Source organism: Malus sylvestris, chromosome 9 (assembly GCF_916048215.2).
Source record: "Malus sylvestris chromosome 9, drMalSylv7.2, whole genome shotgun sequence".
NCBI lineage: Eukaryota > Viridiplantae > Streptophyta > Magnoliopsida > Rosales > Rosaceae > Malus > Malus sylvestris.
Window position 1 is genome coordinate 9474485 of NC_062268.1, and position 21073 is coordinate 9495557.

At 36.0% G+C, this 21073-nt stretch overlaps 2 protein-coding genes and 1 pseudogene across 2 annotated transcripts in view; 2 read left to right on the forward strand and 1 right to left on the reverse strand.

Annotated features, from left to right (window-relative positions):
* The window catches only part of LOC126634473 (receptor-like protein 6), a 151264-nt gene that overhangs the window by 116474 nt on the left and 13717 nt on the right, over positions 1-21073 (reverse strand). The window lies entirely within an intron of this gene.
* The window catches only part of LOC126634479 (pentatricopeptide repeat-containing protein At4g26680, mitochondrial-like), a 39121-nt gene continuing 31920 nt past the window's right edge, over positions 13873-21073 (forward strand). The window contains exon 1 of the mRNA XM_050305009.1: positions 13873-14048. The gene's annotated coding sequence lies outside the window, so the exon portion shown is untranslated. The remainder of the gene's footprint in view (positions 14049-21073) is intronic.
* Positions 13941-20445, forward strand: LOC126633766 (pentatricopeptide repeat-containing protein At4g26680, mitochondrial-like; annotated as a pseudogene).

Consider the following 21073-nt stretch of genomic DNA (forward strand, 5'->3'; position numbering starts at 1 on the left):
TCTTAGACTTCGATCTCAAATTTCCTTTATTACTACCTGAACCATATTCCCTATCTCTGTCTCTTGCTATCAAAGCCTCAGAATGAGAATCATTCAAATTTCCAAATACTTTGTTCTTTAACTCTCTTGAATTCAAAGCGGCTTTTACATTCTCCATACAAATAGAATCTCTCCCATATAACAAAGTTTCAACAAAATTCGCATACGAAGGAGGTAAAGAACACAACAAAATCAAAGATTGATCCTCATCATCAATTTTATTATCCATACTTTTCAAATCCATAATAACCTTATTAAACTCATCAAGATGGTTTTGAATAGGTGTACCTTCAGTCATATGGAGAGTGTACAAACGTTGCTTCAAATACAAACGATTGGTGAGGGATTTGGTCATGTATATACTCTCCAACTTAAGCCACAAACCAGCTGCAGTAGTTTCATTTTCCATCTCACGAAGAACTTCATCAGATAGTGATAACATAATTGCACTATGTGCTCGATTCAAAGCGTCTTCTTTTTCTTCAGCAGACCAATCTTGTGGCAAGGCTTCCACACCCTGTAGCGCCTTAAGCAACCCTTGTTGAACTAGCACAGCTCGCATCTTAACCCGCCACAGGCTAAAATCATTCCTCCCATTGAATTTTTCAATATCATATTTCACCGACATATTCGAAGGTTTCATAGACATATTAGTACAAAGCCCCAAGTCGAAACTCAGAGCTCTGATACCACTTGTTGTGCGGAAGCGTCAAATATGAAACCAATAGGCTAATACGGTAAAATATGACAAGACAAATAATCCAAAAGACACAAGGATTTATACTGGTTCGGCGTAAGCCTACATCCAGTTCCGAGACGGCGAGGAAATTCCACTAATATCAAAAGGAGATTACAAATAGAGTTTTAACTCTCAAACCCAAATCCCACATACACCCAATAGCTCTCACTAAAACAAAGAACAAATGGAGAAAATGGAAACATATACCAAATTCCTTCTCTCCCAAAAGCCACAACATGTAGCACAAATATCTTTGATTGAGTTATCACTAACCAAGGGGGAAAGCAGCAACTCTATTTCAAATGGGAGAGCCGAATGCTCTCTCCTCTGCTCACTGATTAGAGTTGTCAACAAACAACTCCTTTTTTTCTCCTCTACTGCCGCTCCCACTTCACCAAAGGCATAACCAAAAACATATAATAAACAAAAGGAACAAAACCATAATTGCCACATATTCTTTGCCTTTGTAAAAGCCACAAATCAAGGGCTAGACATCATAATGATGTCCCCCTTTTCCTTATTCTATTTTATTAGCCGAAAGGTATTTTGGCTTGTTGTCCACTTGGTCACAAATCCAACAATATACATATACATATATATATACATACATATATATATACATACATATATATATATACATATATATATATATATTGCCTATAATATATTACAAACGCACGGGTCATTTCACAGACCCGCGTTAACTTATATTACAGATATGGGTTAGATATAACAAGACTAAACAACATCACACTACATAAAGGCTAACAGAATGCAACAGACTCAACCCCATAACTGTTTGAGAAAATGTAGAAATATAGATAATAATCCGAATGATGACTTTGAGGTACGACTTGAATCGTTTCCTTAAAGTGTTATTTGCCCCCACTCGAATGAATTTGCTAAAGGGTTCTTGGCAAATCACTTCCAGGATACAACAAAGTATGGAATATTCGATTAGCAAAACCGAATTGTATTCCCTTAGAAATAACTAGAAAGAAATTGTATGAATGTGATAAAGAGAGAAAAGAGAGCAAAGAAATTATGTAGACAACAAATTTCTGAATGAATCTCTTCTACTAATGTTACCAATATATATAGAGAGAATTGCACCTTTAGACATATCCTTTGATTTTGGGTGTGTCCTCTCACCATGAGATACAACTGAACATTGCAGCAATGTTTCTAATGGATATGTATTGGAAGAAGCATCAATCATGTTCCAAGTCATATCTTTTGTTAAAATGCATGCATGAAATAAACATGTTGGATGACTAGTGAAGTTAGGCTAGTCAACATTCTTTGTGTAAATTAGGCAAGTTAGGCAAGTTAGGAAATTAGGCAAGTTAGGCAAGTTAGGAAATTAGGCAAGTTAGGCAAGTTAGGCAAGTTAGGCTTATGTTCTCTTTCTTTCCCTATATATATGTTTCATCTTGTAATTGTTTTGATATGAAATATACATCCAAAATTCAACATGGTATCAGAGCAGGAATTCTAAAATCCTGACTCTGGATTTTTTTCCGTTGCATTTTTTTCTTCACGCTGCGATGGCGGAAGACAATTCCTTTGAAGCTGACAGTTCTTTGGCTACTGCAGCAGGTTCCGACGTTGAGGTTAATCCAAACCAACGTCTCAGTTCTGTCTTGTTGAATGAATTCAACTATCTTCCATGGGCTAGAGCCATATCTCTTGCACTGGGAGGAAGATCTAAGCTTGGATATATCAATGGTGCTATAAAGGCGCCTGCAGCCACGTCTCCTACATTTGATTCATGGCTGTGTAAAGATCAATTGGTTATGTCATGGTTACTTAATTCTATGGAGCGTAGAATTGCTGAAATTTTCAGTTATTCAGAATCATCCATGCATCTATGGGCTCAAGTCAAGGAAATGTATGGGAATCAAAACAACGCTACTCATGTTTTTCAGCTTAAGAAAGACATTGCAAATCTGCAACAAGAAGGCAAGTCGTTTGTTCAACACCTTGGCAGCTTGACAAGTATGTGGAACGAACTTGATGTTTATCGACCTCATACCACAGATGCTACTGTCCTAATAAAGAGAGCTGAGGAGGATAAGATCTTTCAACTTTTGGCAAGCTTGGGCACAGAGTTTGAAGATCTTAGAAGCCATGTACTTATGAATTCCGAGCTGCCATCTTTCACAGGTGTATGTGCTATCATTCAAAGAGAAGAAGTAAGGAAAAAAGTGATGAATCAAATATGCCTGAAACTAGGGCTTATGTTTCTAATCATAGTCGCACTAAAGGAAGGCCTTATAAAGGTAAAAGGCCTGACTTGAAATGCAACTATTATGATGCTGTTAGACACACTTGAGATAGATGCTGGATTCTTCATCCAGAACTGAAGCCAAGCTCATTAAAGGATAACAAGGGCCCCCAGAAAAGCTTGAATCATTCATCTCACCGAGCCAACCATGCAGCTGGTTCTTCAATTGAGGGCATGATAAACTTTACAGAAAATCCTGCCGTATTGATCAACGAGTTCGCAGCCTATCTCCACAAGAAACAGTTGCACAATGACTGTTTGGAAACCTCTATGTCTGAAAGCAAAAATCACACTGCTTTATTGGGAAAGTTCGCTGGATTTCTTGCAGAGACTGACCGTGTTCCACAAAATGATATGCCAGGGAATGACACTCCAAGGTCACATACAGAATCCTTATCTCAAGTTTCCTAGCCACTACCTCCACCAAAAGTTTCAACTCAAAGAAATCCCACAAGAGATTGCCATCCTCCATCTAGGCTTGTTGATTATGTTACCTATACTACAAGATATCCCCTTGCAGATTTTGTCACTTCCAAAAAATGTCCAGCCTCTCATGCTATTTTTCTCAGTGCCCTAGACGGTACTCATGATCCACAAAGCTTTCAAGAAGCAAATGAACATGATATTTGGAAAACTGCTATGAAAAATGAACTTCAAGCTCTCCATGACAATGGAACCTGGAGTGTTATTAAGCTTCCTCAAGGAAAAAAGGCAGTGGGCAGTCGTTGGGTATATAAAACAAAGTTCAACTCTAATGGAACTATTGAGAGACATAAAGCTCGCTTGGTGGCTCGTGGTTTTACTCAGACATATGGAGTGGATTATAAAGAAACTTTTGCTCCAGTTGCCAAGATGAACACTATGAGAGTATTGTTGTCCGTTGCAGTTAATCCATCTTGGCCTTTATATCAAATGGATGTGAAGAATGCATTTTTGCATGGTGAGCTAGAAGATGAAGTATACATGAAGTTGCCCCCAGGTCACCCTCAATTCCATGATCCTGACATGGTGTGCAAACTTCATAAATCTATCTATGGTTTAAAACAATCTCCACGAGCATGGTATACAAAACTTAGCTCAGTACTTGAAGAAGTTGGCTTTCACAAAAGCAATGCTGATTCCTCACTGTTTGTTCGAATTGGTTTAGTAGGCAAATTGGTTGTTTTGATTTATGTTGATGACATCATAGTGACAGGTGATAATATTGAGGAAATTAATTCTCTTAAGCATGCCCTCCGAGTTCGGTTTGCTCTCAAAGATTTGGGAACTCTCAAGTATTTTCTTGGCATTGAAATGGCCACATCTCAAAAATGACTCTTTCTAAATCAAAGGAAGTACGTTCTTGACCTTCTAAAAGATGCTGATATGGTGGATTGTAAGCCTGCTCGGACTCCCCTTGACCGTAAACTCCAGCTCGACATGCAAAGTAAGGCACCCACCAATCTCATTGATTATCAAAAGTTAGTTGGGAAGTTGATTTACCTCACAATTACACGTCCTGACATTTCCTATGCCGTAAGCATTGCCAGTCAGTTCATGCATGCACCCACTATTGGTCATTTATGCGTTGTTAAAAGAATACTTCGTTATCTCAAAGGCTCGTTTGGTCGAGGTATATTGATGAAAAGGAATGGTAACACTACCATCATGGGGTACACAGACGCTGATTGGGCTGGCAACTCTCTTGATCGTAAGTCAACCACTAGATTTGCACATTTGTGGGTGGAAACTTGGTTACATGGAGAAGCAAAAAACAAAGCGTCATAGCTCGATCAAGTGCTGAGGCTGAGTATCGAGCAATGGCATCCATTGTGTGTGAGCTCATTTGGCTAAAAGGTCTTCTATCAGATTTAGGGTTTCCAAGCAATCAGCCTATGTCCTTGTTTTGTGACAACCAAGCTGCTATGCACATTATTTCCAATCCAGTTTTTCACGAGAGAACTAAACATATCGAGGTTGATTGTCATTACATTCGAGCACAAGTTCAATCGAAGGTTATTAACACTCATTACACATGTAGCCATGATCAATTGGCTGATATTTTTAAGAAAAACCTCCCTACTACTCAATTTCAGTGTTTATTGTTCAAGCTTGGCTCAACGGACCCCATTGATCCAGCTTGAGGGGGAGTATTGGAAGAAGCATCAATCATGTTCCAAGTCATATCTTTTGTTAAAATGCATGCATGAAATAAACATATTGGATGACTAGTGAAGTTAGGCTAGTCAACATTCTTTGTGTAAATTAGGCAAGTTAGGCAAGTTAGGAAATTAGGCAAGTTAGGCAAGTTAGGCAAGTTAGGCTTATGTTCTCTTTCTTTCCCTATATATATGTTTCATCTTGTAATTGTTTTGATATGAAATATACATCCAAAATTCAACAATATGTCTGATGCAAAAGGCGTAAAAAGAATGCATATGTACGGGATGCATTATGTCTTTTTGCTAATTATAAAAAGGTGTACCGTTTCATTTCAAAGGGTGAGATTATTGGGTTGAATCCCATCCCATCCCGTCAAACATTGCTGGTGCACTGCACCAATATATATATATATATATTAATTATTGAAATCTCTAACAATCCTTCCCAATTTCAATAATATATAATAAATGATATTACAATACTTCTCTATTTTAAATTAATCACAAGCATACCAATATAACCATGCATACAATAAAGGTGTCTTTCGAATTAAACCTTTAATTAGTGTAAGTAATTCAAAGCTATAACGAATGCGATGGTGACCTAAGTTTAAACCAACTATTCTTATGTTAAAACCAGAATCACTACACACATGACCATGTCTTATTTCCTTAAAGAAATTCCTGAACCAATTAAGCATTATTATGGCCTTGTGCTTCATCCTGGTTTCATAAACATTTACAAGAGAAAACCCAACTCTTGGCAGAAGTGGCACCACTTCTTATGTTTATATAGGTGAGGTTCCTTCCCATGTCCCTGCTACTATAGACATAACTGCAAATAACCTCATTAAGAGATAAAACTCATCCTCCTAAACGTAGCAGTCTTGCACTAATCCTCTTGGAATGAGCTATATATTAATTTTCAGTGCTTTCACAACCACTTAACAATAACTTGTTATTACCAATTAAACTTTTAAACTAGTGATGTTCTAGACAAAGTCGGGTTACCATTATTGCTGGCTAATTTTCAATAAAGGGTTTTAGCCCCATTCCACTAGATGTACTAACTACCAAAACTCTTGAAAGTGCTTTCGTTAACGGATCCGCCAAGTTATTACTTGATTTAACATAAATAATATTAATAACTCCATCAGTTATTAATTGCTTGACATATTCATGTCTCAAGCTAATATGTCTAGACTTTCCATTGTATACCTTATTGTATACTCTAGACAAAGTAGCTTCACTATCACAGTATAAAGAAATGGATGGCATTGGTTGTGGCCACAACTCTATTTCCAATAACAAATTTCTAATCCATTTCGCTTCTTTACCTACTGTTGTTAATGTTATAAATTCAGATTGCATAGTTCAATGTGCTATACATGTTTGCTTCTTCGAAGCCCAAGAAATTGCTCATCCGGCAATTGTAAAAATCTACCCTAATGTAGACTTATTATCATTAGCACTTGTTATCCAACTTGCATTTGAATATCCTTCAAGTACTGCTAGAAACTCAGAGTAAGTTAAACTCAGGTTAATAGTTCTTTTAAGATAACCAAAAATTCTATTTATTGCTTTCCAATGAGCAGTACATGGATGACTAGTGTATCTAGAAAGTTTACTTACTGCAAATGTGATATCTGGCCTGGTACAATGCATGACATATATTAAACTTCCAATTACACTAGCATACTCAAGCTGTGCAACGGACCTACCAGAATTATTAAGCAAAGTTTCAATAGGGTCATAAGGGGTATTTGCTTCTTTTATTTGTAGATGCTTAAACTTACGAAGCAATTTTTCTATATAATGTGACTGACATAAAGCATAACCCCTATTATGCTTCTTTACTTTAATTCCCAAGATAGTATCCACTTCATTCAAGTCCTTCATTTTGAATTTTGAATTTAGATACTCTTTAGTTTCAGATACACCTTGCATGTTTGTACCAAAAATTAGCAAGTCGTCAACATATAAACATATAACAACACCATAATCGTTTGTGAATTTAGAGTATATGCATTTATCAGCATTATTATGTCTAAATCCATATGATTAAATGACAATATCAAACTTTTCATGCCATTGTTTTGGTGCTTGCGTCAATCCATATAACGACTTGACTAATTTACAAACTTTCTTTTCATTCCCAAGGAGAACAAACCTTCTGGTTGTTCCATATAGACTTCTTCATCTAAATCACCATTAAAAAAGCCGTTTTCACATCCATTTGATGCACATGCAAATTATATAAAGATGACAATGCAAACAATATTCTAATTGATGTAAGCCTAGCTACTGGTGCATATGTATCGAAATAGTTTATTCCTTTTTTCTGCTTAAAACCTTTGGCAACCAGTCTGGCTTTAAATGTCTGAATAAACCCGTTTGTATTGTATTTTGTTCTAAATACCCATTTACAACGTATTGCTTTTGATCCTTGGGGCAAGTATGCTAAAACCCATGTTTGATTAGATATTAATGATTCAAATTCATCATCTATAGCCTCTTTCCAAAATGTTGCATCTCTTGAAGTCAATGCTTCGCTTAGACTTTTAGGATCATCCTCAACATTCAACAATATGGGTATTTTCTTATGAACCTTTGTTCTATTTCCTTCGACTAAAAATACAATAGATTGAGATGAAATAAAATCAGAGCCTAGAGTCTTTTCTTTTCTTACCCTTTGGCTTTTCCTTGGTTCATTAACAGTTTCAAACTGTTTTCTTTTCTCACCTTCAGAATGACTAGTAGACGGATTAGAGAAAGATGTTTGATCATTCTCCTTTCCAGACACTGAGTAGTCATTATAGAATTTATTTTCTATAAATTCGACATCTCTAGACTCAACTATTGTGTTCGAGTCTAAATTAAGCAACCTATATGCCTTTGAATTTTCTGCATATCCTACAAATATGCTTTTAATTCCTCTTGGACCCAACTTGGATCTCTTAGGATGGAGTGCCTTATAAAAAGCTACACAACCCCATACTCTCAAATATGACAAATTTGGTTTTCTTCCTTTCCAAATTTCATATGGTGGCACATATGTCTTCATAGATGTAATTCTATTGTGTATATGGTATGCAGTAAACAATGCTTCACTCCATAAATATTTTGGAGTATTAGTATTAATCATCATAGAATTAATCATTTCAGTGCGTGTCCTATTTTTTCTTTCTGCCAAACTATTTTGTTGTGGTGTATAGGGTGCAGTTATTTGATGTACAACACCATGCTCTTCACAAAAATTATCAAATTCATGTGAAAAATATTCACCACCTCTATCACTACGAAGGCATTTAATTTTCCTTCCCTTTTGATTTTCAACTTCAGCCTTATAGCGCTTAAAACACTCAAAAGCTTCATCTTTATTAGACAATAAATAAACATAAGTAAACTTAGAACAATCATCTATAAATGTGATAGAATATCTTTTTCCTGCTCTTGTTAAAACATCATTAAATTCACATATGTCAGAATGTATTAAGTCTAATAAATTTGTATTTCTTTCGGCAGTTGGAAAAGGTTTCTTAGTCATTTTTACTTGAATACATGTTTCACATTTATCATTATAATCATCATTGCAAGCAATTAAACCAAGTGTGCGCATGTATTTTAAAGATCTAAAATTTTTATGTGCTAAACGTAAATGTCATAAATGAGAGGAAGATTTAACAATATAAGCAGAAGAATTCACTTTATTATTAATATTTAGTTTGAACATCTCATCACAAGAATACATCTTCCCAACAAACATCCTATTTTTCGACATTATTAACTTGTTGGACTCTAGAACGGTCTTTATACTGTTCTTACATAATAAATTTGCAGACACAAGATTCTTTCTAATTTCTGGAACATGTAGTACATTAAGCAACGTCAATTTCTTCCCAGAAGTAAATTGAAGTTCAACGGTTCCTTTTCCTACAACTTTGGCGGAATTATGATTCCCCATTAAACTTCTTGATTGTCCGTTGTTGCTTCATATGTCTTGAATTGTGCCTTGTCATTGCACACATGTATAGTAGCCTCTGAGTCGAGCCACCAATCAGAGGATTTTATTGCCACTGCCATATTCAGTTCGGTAATCATACCAATATGCATCATTGATACCATTTCAACAATGTTATCAATTCCAGAGTTTTCCACCATATTTGCGCTATTGGTCTTATTGGCATATTCCTCACTTGCTTTTCCGTGTCTACAATCACGAATGTAATGGTCTTTCTTTCCACAATGGTAACAGACACCATTTGCATTCTTTTTATTGTTGTTGGAATTGGTCTTCTTAAACTTCCCTTTGTCAATTTTGGCTTTGAAGTTCTTTTTATATTTGTTTCCTTCGACAATGTGAACTTTAGAGAAATCTTGATTTGCAAAATTTTTATCACGATTTCGAGTTTCCTCTTCAATTTGAATACCCTTTTGCAAATCCTCCAAACTAATATCTTTCATCATGTGTAGAAGTTTCTTTCTATAGTTATTCCATGTTTGGGGTAATTTTGCCATAATGGCCCCAATTATCATAGGATCCGGAATAACTATTTTAAGTTCACGAAGCTTTGAGACTAAGACCAATAATTCGTGAACTTGGTCTTGGATGGGTTTGTTATCAAACATAGTGAATTCATAATATTTGAACATTAAAAATTTATCGGTACCTCTTTTTTCCGTTGTGTACTTGTGTTCAAGTGTTTCCCAAATTTTCTTTGGATATTGAATGTGTGCATACAGGTCATATAAGCGATCAGATAAAGTGCCTAAGATGTGTCCTCGACATACCAATTCATCTTCTTCACGCTTCTTTCGATCGGCAACTATATTGTCCGAGTCTTTGTCACTTGGTTCACAAATAGGCTCCAATTTCGGGTCCAACACATATATGACATTTAGAACAGTAAGCATGAAATGCATCTTGTCCTTCCATCGGGTGAAATTTGATCCATCAAATTTGTCTAACTTGTAGACATCTTGATTGATAATCTTCAAAACCATGTTATCAAATTTGTTCTCCAAGATGAAAATAACACTTTAAGATTGTTTGAGAAAATGTAGAAATATAGAGAATAATCCGAATGATGACTTTGAGGTTTGACTTGAATCATTTCCTTAAGTGTTATTTGCCCCCATTCGAATGAGTTTGCTAAAGGGTTCTTAGCAAATCACTTCCAGGATACAACAAAGTATGGAATATTCGATTAGCAAAACCGAATTGTATTCCCTTAGAAATAACTAAAAAGAAATTGTATGAATGTAATGAAGAGAGAAAAGAGAGCAAAGAAATTATGTAGATAACAAATTTCTGAATGAATCTCTTCTACTAATGTTACCAATATATATAGAGAGAATTGCACCTTTAGACATATCCTTTGATTTTGGGTGTGTCCTCTCACCATGAGATACAACTAAACATTGCAACAATGTTTCTAATGGATATGTCTGATGCAAAAGGCGTAAAAGAATGCATATGTACGGGATGCATTATGTCTTTTCGCTAATTATAAAAAGGTGTACTGTTTCATTTCAAAGGGTGAGATTATTGGGTCGAATCCCATCCCATCCCATCAAACATTGCTGGTGCACTGCACCAATATATATATATATATTATTGAAATCTCTAACAATAACAACTTAGACAACAACTAAACATGGAGATCAAATAAATTACTATAGTCTAAAGTTAAGGGGATTTTGGCACTGTTCCTAAGCTATAGTGAATATCCTCTGATTTCGCAATATTTACATCTCTACCACGGACCAGAATTTGGATCTTTTTAGGGCTGTTGGTTTTGGGCCCAAAGTGGGCTTCGATGGTGTATTGATTGGGTTAAAGCCCAAAACGTCAAATGCCTATTTTACCTTGTCTACATTCCAAATTCGATGGCCGGATTGGAAATTGCTTGTCTATTTTGGTCATTCTTGATTTGGGAGGGTAGGTGGGATTGAGGGAGTAGGTGAGGGATATGCCAGTATTGCAGGGAACGAGGATCCTCTTTGTGAGGATCTCGATGATCCTCCAATCACATACATTCATTGTACATCGTACAGTAAAAAATCATTGTAATTTTTTTATATTTAAAATTGAATATAAATATACCTGATGAAAACTAACTGTACGATGTACGATGAACGGACGTGATTGAAGGATCCCCAGGGTCCTCACAAAGAGGATCTGAAGAGGATCTTCATTCTATTGCAGGGAGTGAAGGAGGAAATTGAGGGAGGTTTTCACTGACCCGATTGAGTGAGGGATTTTGTGAGGATTCCACTGATTTGATTGACTGAGAGAGAGAGAGAGAGAGAGAGAGAGAGAGAGAGAGAGAGAGAGAGAGAGAGATGGCGGGATTTAAGGAGCAAGGCCATGCCTATAGAGACTCAACCATAACTATGGTCAACAAAAATCATTTCCAAATTGTAAGTGGTCATTTACAACAGTGGTAGAAAGGTATTGAGTCATTTACAACAATAACACCTAATTTAACAAAATTTATCGTTTGACAAAAAAGAAATCATTTCCAAATTGAAAGGTAATTTTACAGTGTCATTGTTTATTACCGAGCAGCCGCTGCAAAGATTATCACTTCCCTCCCTAACATTGTGTAATTATTTGAATGCCTTAATCTCTTGAATGCTTCTTCTTTGCTTTTTCATCCATTTTTGGTTTGGAACACATTTTGTAATAGTGAAACAGGTATTGGATTGATTTTAGTAGTTAGGATTATTTTGTTAATGTTGATCAGACCCAAACCTTTGTGCCGATCGAAGTCATTGCTGCTGGGTTAGCTAAGGTATGATTGCTAGCTTTGTCTTGGAGCTTTAGTTTGCATTGACCAATCTACCTAATTTCCTGTATTGTTTTTTGTTTTGGTTTTTACCAAGGTTGAATGCTGGATTTGGGGACTCAAAAAGTGAGAGAGGACAAAAGCCAGTAGCTCGGTAATTAAGTGTTCTTTTTATTCCTAGCTTTTTTTACTGAGTAGAGGCTTTCTTTTCCTGAAAAAAAACCCTGAATCCGTTCAATTTCAAACCTTGAATCCATTCACTGAAACACAAAATATAAGAATTAGTCGTTGAAGTTGTAAAGGGGTTGTGATGGTGCAATAGGATTATTTATCATGTTTCGCGATTAATTGGAAAAAAAGGCCGACTGAAATTAACTTCGCAGCAATTTGTTTTGCCCTGATTGAAATTGAATTGGTTGAATTATGAATAATTGGTTTGGCTGTGTATTTGATTTATTAACAAGGCGTGCAGTTTATTCAAATTGCTTATTTGTAGAAGAATTTGACAAGGTCTGTGGAGCTGCGGGTTGTGTTATGCACTGTAATCCGTTAAAGGTGACTGGACATGATTAGAAGAATATGTTATGTAGTATCGTTTGAGAAAGGAATAATGGATCATAGCTAGCTGAGAGTATTGTCGAATATAATTTTAGGCAAGTGCTCAAATTATGAGAGAGATTAGTGAACATTGGTTTCTATGGTTATGAAGTATTGAGGGGAGGGTTAATATTTTTGTAGCTTAACATTCCTTAATCAGCAAAGGAGACTTCTTTCTGGGAAATTTAAACCCCCGTGATCTCAGGTTTACATAAAATAGGACTTATGGAATAGACTTCATAGTTGTACATCAATGGTATCATGACACTATGAAATAGGACTTTAAATTTGTTGCTCTAACTTTGATGGTCTTCTAGATTAGTGTTATTATTACATTTTGGTCACTATCATCTCTCCCAGTCATGACTTGGGTACTACCGAATAGGTTTTTGTGTATCTGTTTATTTGTTATTGTCCAAATAGCAATGTAACTGTTGAATAGGTTTTTGTGTATCTTTGCTACTCCGTATGAATTAGCTTGAGGTTGCTTGACAGCGACGATGAATTACCTTGTGGTACCTTACAAATAAACCTCTCTCAGTCATGACATATTTTGTGATTTTTTTTTCTTTCTTCTATTTGTTTGTTGATATAATACTTTAGGTAGAGCATGTTATGATGTTTCCAATTTGATAAATAACATTAAGTCATAATGAATTCAACCATTGTATGAAAGCATATATCATTTGCATGTATTTAGAATTCATAGATGTAGGAGAAGGTACATAGGAACTTAAAATGTCTAGAACAATGATGAGATTAAGGAGTTCTTCTCAACATACTTTGTTACTGATTTACGAAACTTCGCACATCTCGTTGAAACCGTTCATATTATAAATCACACTATAAAGATCTCATGGGGAGTTTTAACGAAAAGCCCACGGTATTGTTCACTATAACGAAAAACCACATTTTTACACTAAAAAGTCAAACCTGGTACTATTCACTTTACCCTTTATTTTGTCTTTATCATTAAAACTCAAAATTTTTAAACCATTTTCATTAGTTTTCCTTTTATAATATGCATAACTTTGATTATATACACGAAGTTTCATAAATCAGTAACAATACAGTTTAAGGAAGTATTCCTTCCCAATCTTAAGGAGTCAAGCTTTCGTCTTTAATGTGATTCAAATGCCATACGTAAAACATGTGGATACCACCAAAGAAGAAAATTTGAAATTTTAGAGGGCAATAACAATTCTCTGTTAATAATCTTATTTATCATTTCTCCGGAAAAAATTAATCAAAATCATCCATTACTCTGGCAAATGTCCAACCATCCCCCCAAACTTCAAAGCAATCCCAAATGGTTCACCACTCTCAAAAGCTCTACGTGGGATTCAATGCACGACGGTGCTCGCTTGTTGCTCGACGATTGTAATTGCCGCAGTGAATCAGAGAGTCAGAGCTCATTGCCCGCCATTTTCTTCATCCTCTGCCCCTCCATCAAGGTTAGTCGGTCAGAAGTTGATTTGAACTGTCGAATCAATCCAAGAATTTAACTCCAGAAAGCCCAATTCATCAGCTTTCGAGTTTGCCCACTTCGATTCCGAAAGAACCCACCGTTACAAACCCCACAATTTCTGGGAAATTGGGGAAAAGGAATCGGAATCCAATTCATATACCCCACAGAACGATCCCTTTACCCAAAGGGCAGGACCTTGATTTGCGTAGAGCTGATGTTGCTCTGGCGTTCTATAGAGAAATGCGGCGTTGTAGGATTTCGCCAAATGTTTATACTCCTAATATGGTTATGGCTGCTTACTGTAAATTGGGAAAACTAGAGGACGCTGTTGAGGTGCTGGAGGAGATGGAGAGCATGGATTGTAGCCCGAGTGTGGTGTCATACAATACACTGATTGCAGGGCACCGTGATAAGGGCCTTCTGAGTTCATCTTTGAAGTTCAAAAACTTGATGGCGAAGAATGGATTGCATCCGACTGTGGTAACTTTTAACACACTTATTGATGGGTTTTGCAAGGCAGGAAAACTACAAGAAGAAAATAGAGTTTTTAGTGAGTCAAAGCCGCGAATGTGGCTCCTAACACGGTAACTTACAATAGTTTGATAAACGAGCACAGCCGGGCAGGTAATAGTGAGATGGGCAATAGGCTTTCCGAGGAGATGTCAAGGGACCTAGCGAATGCTGATATACTGACTTATAATCAAGGTCTAAAATATCGATGTTATCGGTGAAATATCGCCGATAATATCGTTTTTTTTAGAGAGCGATATTTTCACACTTATCCACTTAATTATCGTCAATATAACGCGATATTATCGATAATATCGCCGAGGTTCCGTCGTCGCAATTGCAGCCGAGGCTCCATCATCGTAGTTGCCAAGATTCGCGCCTTTCTCTGCAATCCACGCTCAGACCCATCAAAATGAGCAATCCCTTTTTTCTGGATCCCAAAACCCACTCGGGTTTGATGGATCCTCCGCCTCGTACGGCCTAAACAAGGCCTCCCCTTGCCTGATGGTGCTCGTCAGGAGATGAGAAAGGGAGGAAGAACAGTCCACAGGTGGTGATGGTGCTCGCCGAAGTGTGCGCCACTATGGTGGAAGTCACGGTGGGGTGTGGGTGTGGTGTGTCTGTGCTCCGGGAAGGAGAGTTGCAGAGATGGGGGAGAAGAAACAAGGAGAGGAATGATGGAGAAGGTTCGAGGGATTGGGGAAGGGGGAAACAAGAGGAAGTGGGGTGTGTGTGTGTCTATATGCTCTGGGAAGGAGAGTTGCAGATAAGAGATGGGGGGAGAACCGGAGAAGAAACAAGGAGAGGAATGAGGGAAAAGGATCGAGAGATTGTGGGTCTGTGTGTGTGTGTGTTATCCGAGAGAAAAAAAAACATCCAAATAGTTCATATAACATTTATAACCCTATATATAAATCTAAACGCTATATATATATATTATATGTATAAATCTCAAACTTTTGACAACTTTTGAAAAGACAAAAAGTAGTGGTGGTTTCATACTCAAAACCGTGTGCCACTTCCAACTCTTTCACTTTCCCAGAGGTGGAGTATCAGATCATCGCACCTTTTTTGATCCTTCAAAAATTGAAAAACCTTTATTACACCTTTTCGTTTCTTTTTCTTCCCTTAGCCCTTTCAAAGCCTTTCCAGAGCCCTTTCAGAGCTTTAAACTGAATAAATGGATCTGCAGCTCGCGCCACTTCAAATTAAATGTTAAATACCTTCTTTCTCTCTCATTTATTCATAGACGGCAAGTTGCAGATGATTGTCGAGGTTTTGCTGCTACGTACGACATTGAAAGTTCCAGATTTGTTACATTTGTGTAATTATTATTTTATTGTTGGTCCACGCAGATTCTATTTGGCCTTTACACAAAGGGTTCCATATTTAAGGTAAGTTTACAAACTTATATTTATATTATTGTAATTTATATAACAACAAAAAAAATTGTGTGGACCCGTGCATGTGATCTAAGAACCAAATAATACTTGCATGTTAATTTTTTGAAGTAATTAAGTAATGTTGTATAATTATTCCCTAGGATAATTTTAATATGTTTAATGTTATTTATTATTTTATTATCAAATTGGATTATTATTCATTAATATTAGGTTTTATTATTCCATATTATTTTTATAATTACTTAAATTCTTACAATCATTTTCTTTACTTCCTATTTAATTCTTCTGTAGAATAACTTTATTATTTAGGTTCTCTTATATAACCGTCACAATTATATTTTTTGGCCAAAAAATAATTGCCTAATTTCCATGAAAAATAAATACAGGTACGTTTAAGATGTCTAGTGGAGTTACTAAACGTGATCCAGCTTGGGAACATGGAGACCTAATAGATGGAAACAAACATGGCACAATTTGCAAATATTGTGGTCGGGTAATGAAGAGTGGCGGAGTGACACGACTTAAGTACCATCTTAGTGGATTAGATCCAGGAAATAATGTCCAACGATGCGATAATGTCCCCCCAGAAGTGAAGGCATTCATCACCACATTATTAAAAAATAAAAAACACTAGAAGGAAAAGAAAACACATGGAATGGAAAATATTCGAGCTGGGCTACGAGGATAACTCATTGGCCATGCGGTTGATAGTGATGATGATGACAATGAGGACGAATGTGATGATGACATGGGACCTGAAGAACGACGCAATTTCAAACAAGCATTACGTGCCTCCAAACAATCAGCATGGGAAAGAGAACACCTTCATAAAATTCCTAATAGAGCACAAGGTTCCGGGACAAGTGGTGGTGCACAAATGAGACGGGGAGCAAGTGTTAGAGAATCACAACCAACACCACCAATAGCCCCAAGTTTATATAAGTCATCCAAAGCACGTCAAAAGAGTGTTTGGAGTTATTTCACTGGAGATAATGTGAAGGAGGGAATGGGGCGTCTAATTAGCAAGTTCTTTATCTATGAAAATGTCCCTGCTGAGAATGCATCATCACATCATTTCAAAAATATGGTATTGGGATGTCAACAGGTCGGTGTTGGAGTACAACCTCCCACTCCCTATGAGGTAAGAAACAAATATTTGGAAATTGAGTATAAAGACATTGGCGAGTATGTTAACAAGTTGAGGTCAAAGTGGGAAACTAATGGTTGCATAATCATGTGTGACGGATGGACTGGCCCGACCAGATTGTCTATCATAAACTTCATGGTATACTCCAAGGGAAAGACAATTTTTTTTAAGTCCGTTGATACTTCAGACCATATAAAGAACTACAAGTATATTTACAAATTATTGAGGGATGTAATCATGGAGGTGGGAGAGCGTAATGTTGTCCAAGTCGTGACCGACAACGGTTCTACATTTGTCAAAGCTGGAAAAAAGTTAATGAAGCATCATAATATGTTTTGGACATCATGTGCAACACATTGTATTGATCTCATGTTTGAGGCAATGGGGAAGAGAGAGAATATTGCTAATGTCGTAAAAAGAGTTAGAACGATCACAAATTATATTTACAATCACGGTTGGTTGTTGGTAAAGATGCGTGAATTTTGTAAAGGAGAAATTATTCGTTTATCTACCACTCTATTCGCCACCAACTATATTGCATTAGACAGCCTACTTAAGAAGAAAGCAGAGTTGAAGCAAGTATTCACTAGTGACGATTGGGCCAACCACAATTTCAGCCGCTCAAATGCAGGTCGTATGGTGGAAACTATAGTGCTTGATCATGCTTTTTGGACTCAATCAGAACATGTGTGCCAAGTGTTTGAACCTCTTTACAAAGTTTTACGGATCGTTGACACAGAAGTGTATCCTACTATGGGGGCAATATATGAGTTGATGCGTGTAGTGAAGGAAGACTTGGAAAGAAAACATGGTGCAAGGTGGGTCATAAAGATAATTGATGACCAATGGTATAAAACATTATACCACGATTTGCATGCGGCAGGTATAAATTATGTCATAATTTGCAATTCATTTCTTTAGTTGCATAAGTATTATTTCTCTTATTAGAGTATGTGTTTCTTTGAATAGCATATTATTTGAATCCTCGATACCAATACAGACCCGGTGTTAGAGATGATGGTACCCTTATATGTGTTGTACATAATGTATACTCTAAATTAGACACTGCATCACCAGCAGTTGACCAATTTGGAAATGAGGTACACAATTACTTAAATTATAATAATTACATTGTTGGATTAAACTAACACGATTTATTGAATTCAGCTAACATGGTTTAAAGATGCAAGAAGAACTTTTGGAGAACCAATATCAGTTGCTGCTCGAACAAAAATGTCTCCTAGTGAGTGTAAACATATTTCACTATCAGTTTATAATAGAATTTGTTGGAGTTATTAGGCTTATCAACATTGTCTTTCATTATAGCTGAATGGTGGATCATGTATGAGACTGATGCACCAACTGCGAGAAAGTTAGCAATCAAAGTATTATCACAAACAGCTTCCTCATTTGCTTGTGAAAGAAATTGAAGTACATTTGCACTCATACACACAAAGCAAAGAAATAGATTGGCTTATAGTAGGTTGGAAAAATTAGTTTATTGCTACTACAACATAAAGCTTCAAATTCGAGATAAGGAAGCAGAAATAGATCATGTCGACCGTGGTGACCCACTAGATGTGTTTGATATTGTTGCTGAAGATGATGATACAGAGGATAACCAACTTTATCAATGGATTAGACCTCTTTATTTAGATGATGATGAAGGCAACCCAGCTCTAAGAGTTGCTGAAGAAACACGTAATGAAGGGATAAATGTAGAATGAGTATTAGAGGAGGAGGTATGATCTAGCAGCGCTGACTCTTTGGAAGAACTTTTGCGCTCAAGACCACGAAACACTGGAATTCCACCTTCTTCCAATCCTACACAACCACAAGATCATGCTGATACTAATGATAGTTCTAGTACAAGATCAGGAGACTCACCTACCATCGAAGGTGTGAATGATGAAGGATATAGTGGAGCTGAAGGTAGTGGTGGATATGGAAACTATGTTGGAGCACCTCCCGGATTTATGAGCCCCTTCATTGGTGAGACAAACTTCACGCATGCAACACAGGATGAGGACCATGGCAGTAGGCGGGCAGGACCAAGAATTGGTGTCATAGAGAAGGACTATACTCGTAAAGAAAGAGGCAAGGGGACTTTATCAAGTCAAGAAGATGACTCGTTATCTATAACTTCGGACTCTGTTGGAGTGGGAAGTAGTAACTATGGTTATACTCATAACCAACCATTTCCCTACCCTTCATATCTCATTCCTGTTGGGATGGAATCGAGCGACTCATGGAAAGAATCCAAGACTCAATCTTCAAATAATTTTGCCTATGGACAACGTCAACCAATCTCTGATCCATATGGGTGGCATGTTAACAATTACATGCAAAACTATTTTGGGGATTTATCATTTGATGACTACTCTTCACAATACACTTACTCTGCACATAGAAATGATGAAGATAGTGAAAATTTTGTACCTCATAGGAACTCTATGTGGTACTAAGTCACTCATGTATCTTACCATGCAATGTATAAAGTGTAAAATATTGTACTAATTTATTATATATAAATGATTATGGTGTGTTTAAACTTATTTCATTAATTACTACATATTTTCTACACTCACAATGTTTGTCAGCTCGCTATATAATCAACTTAAATTAGTTAAATCTATCATGCAATGCATTTCCTTCCAATTTTTTGTGATAAAGGAATAGATAATTGACTAAATAAACATCCTGCAAAGTTTCAATAAAAATTTCCAAGTTTTTCTTACAATTTCCGTGGTTTTTATTCAATTTTTATCAATATCGATAATATCCCGATATTTCCATCGAAATTTCCATGTTTTTGGACTACCGATATTTCCGATATCATCGATATTTTAGACCTTGTTCATAATTCACTGATATTGGGACTCTGCAAAGAGGGTAAAACAAAGAAAGCTGCGTATCTGGTTAAAGAACTCGATACAAAGCACTTTGTCCCAAATGCATCAACCTTTTCTGCCCTTATTGTCGGGCAGTGTGTGCGAAAGGATGCAGATCGTGCCTTTGAGTTATGTAAAAGCATGATAAGAAGTGGTTATCATCCTGATGAGCAAACTTTAAAGTCGCTTATATCAGGCTTCTGCAATAACAGGGATTTTGACGGGGCAATCCAAGTCTTGAAGGAAATGTTCGAGAGATGTATTGCTCTTGATTCAGGTATCTTATCTGATTTATGTCTAGGACTTCATGGATGTGGGAGAGAAGAATTGGTAAAGTCGTTATGTGGTGAGATGGAAGATAGACAGCTCATGCCTCAAGGTTGTGATATGGTGAAAATTAGGGACACTTTAGATGCGATCCCTATCTATTAATATTATTTTATTGAAACCTTGTTAGTTTTTAGTTTTTGATTGAGGTCCCTGGTATTAATGTAATAATGTAAATTACTATATTTTTTTAATTAAAAATTAAAAATTGAAATTTGTAATTGTTTATATTAATGAGATTTTAAATAAAACCCATAATTTATGGGATTTATAAATTATTCTCTATTATATTGTGTGTGTGTATACACATATATGTATGGGTACATTAACCAAAATTAACAAAAAAAGTTATTGTACCAAAACATGGATACATTCTCTCAACGAAAAAGAATGTACTCATATAAGTTTAAACATGGATTAAAAAATTTGAATGGATTTTATATTAAAAAAGGGTACATTTTACATATAACAAATTGATATATTTGAGAATGGGTACGTTTAAGATTAAAAAAATTGAAAAATTATATGAATGGGTAAATTTAAGATTAAAAAATTAAGAATCTTTTTATATATAAAAAAAACTAATAGGTACAAACTTAATTTAATTTAATTTTTTATTATTTTGGAAATGTTTGAATTGAAAATTAATTAGAAGTTTAATAAAGGTGTGAGTATTAAACCCTAAATTAATTACTAATTTTTATATTAAAAAAATTATATAATAAACATGTAA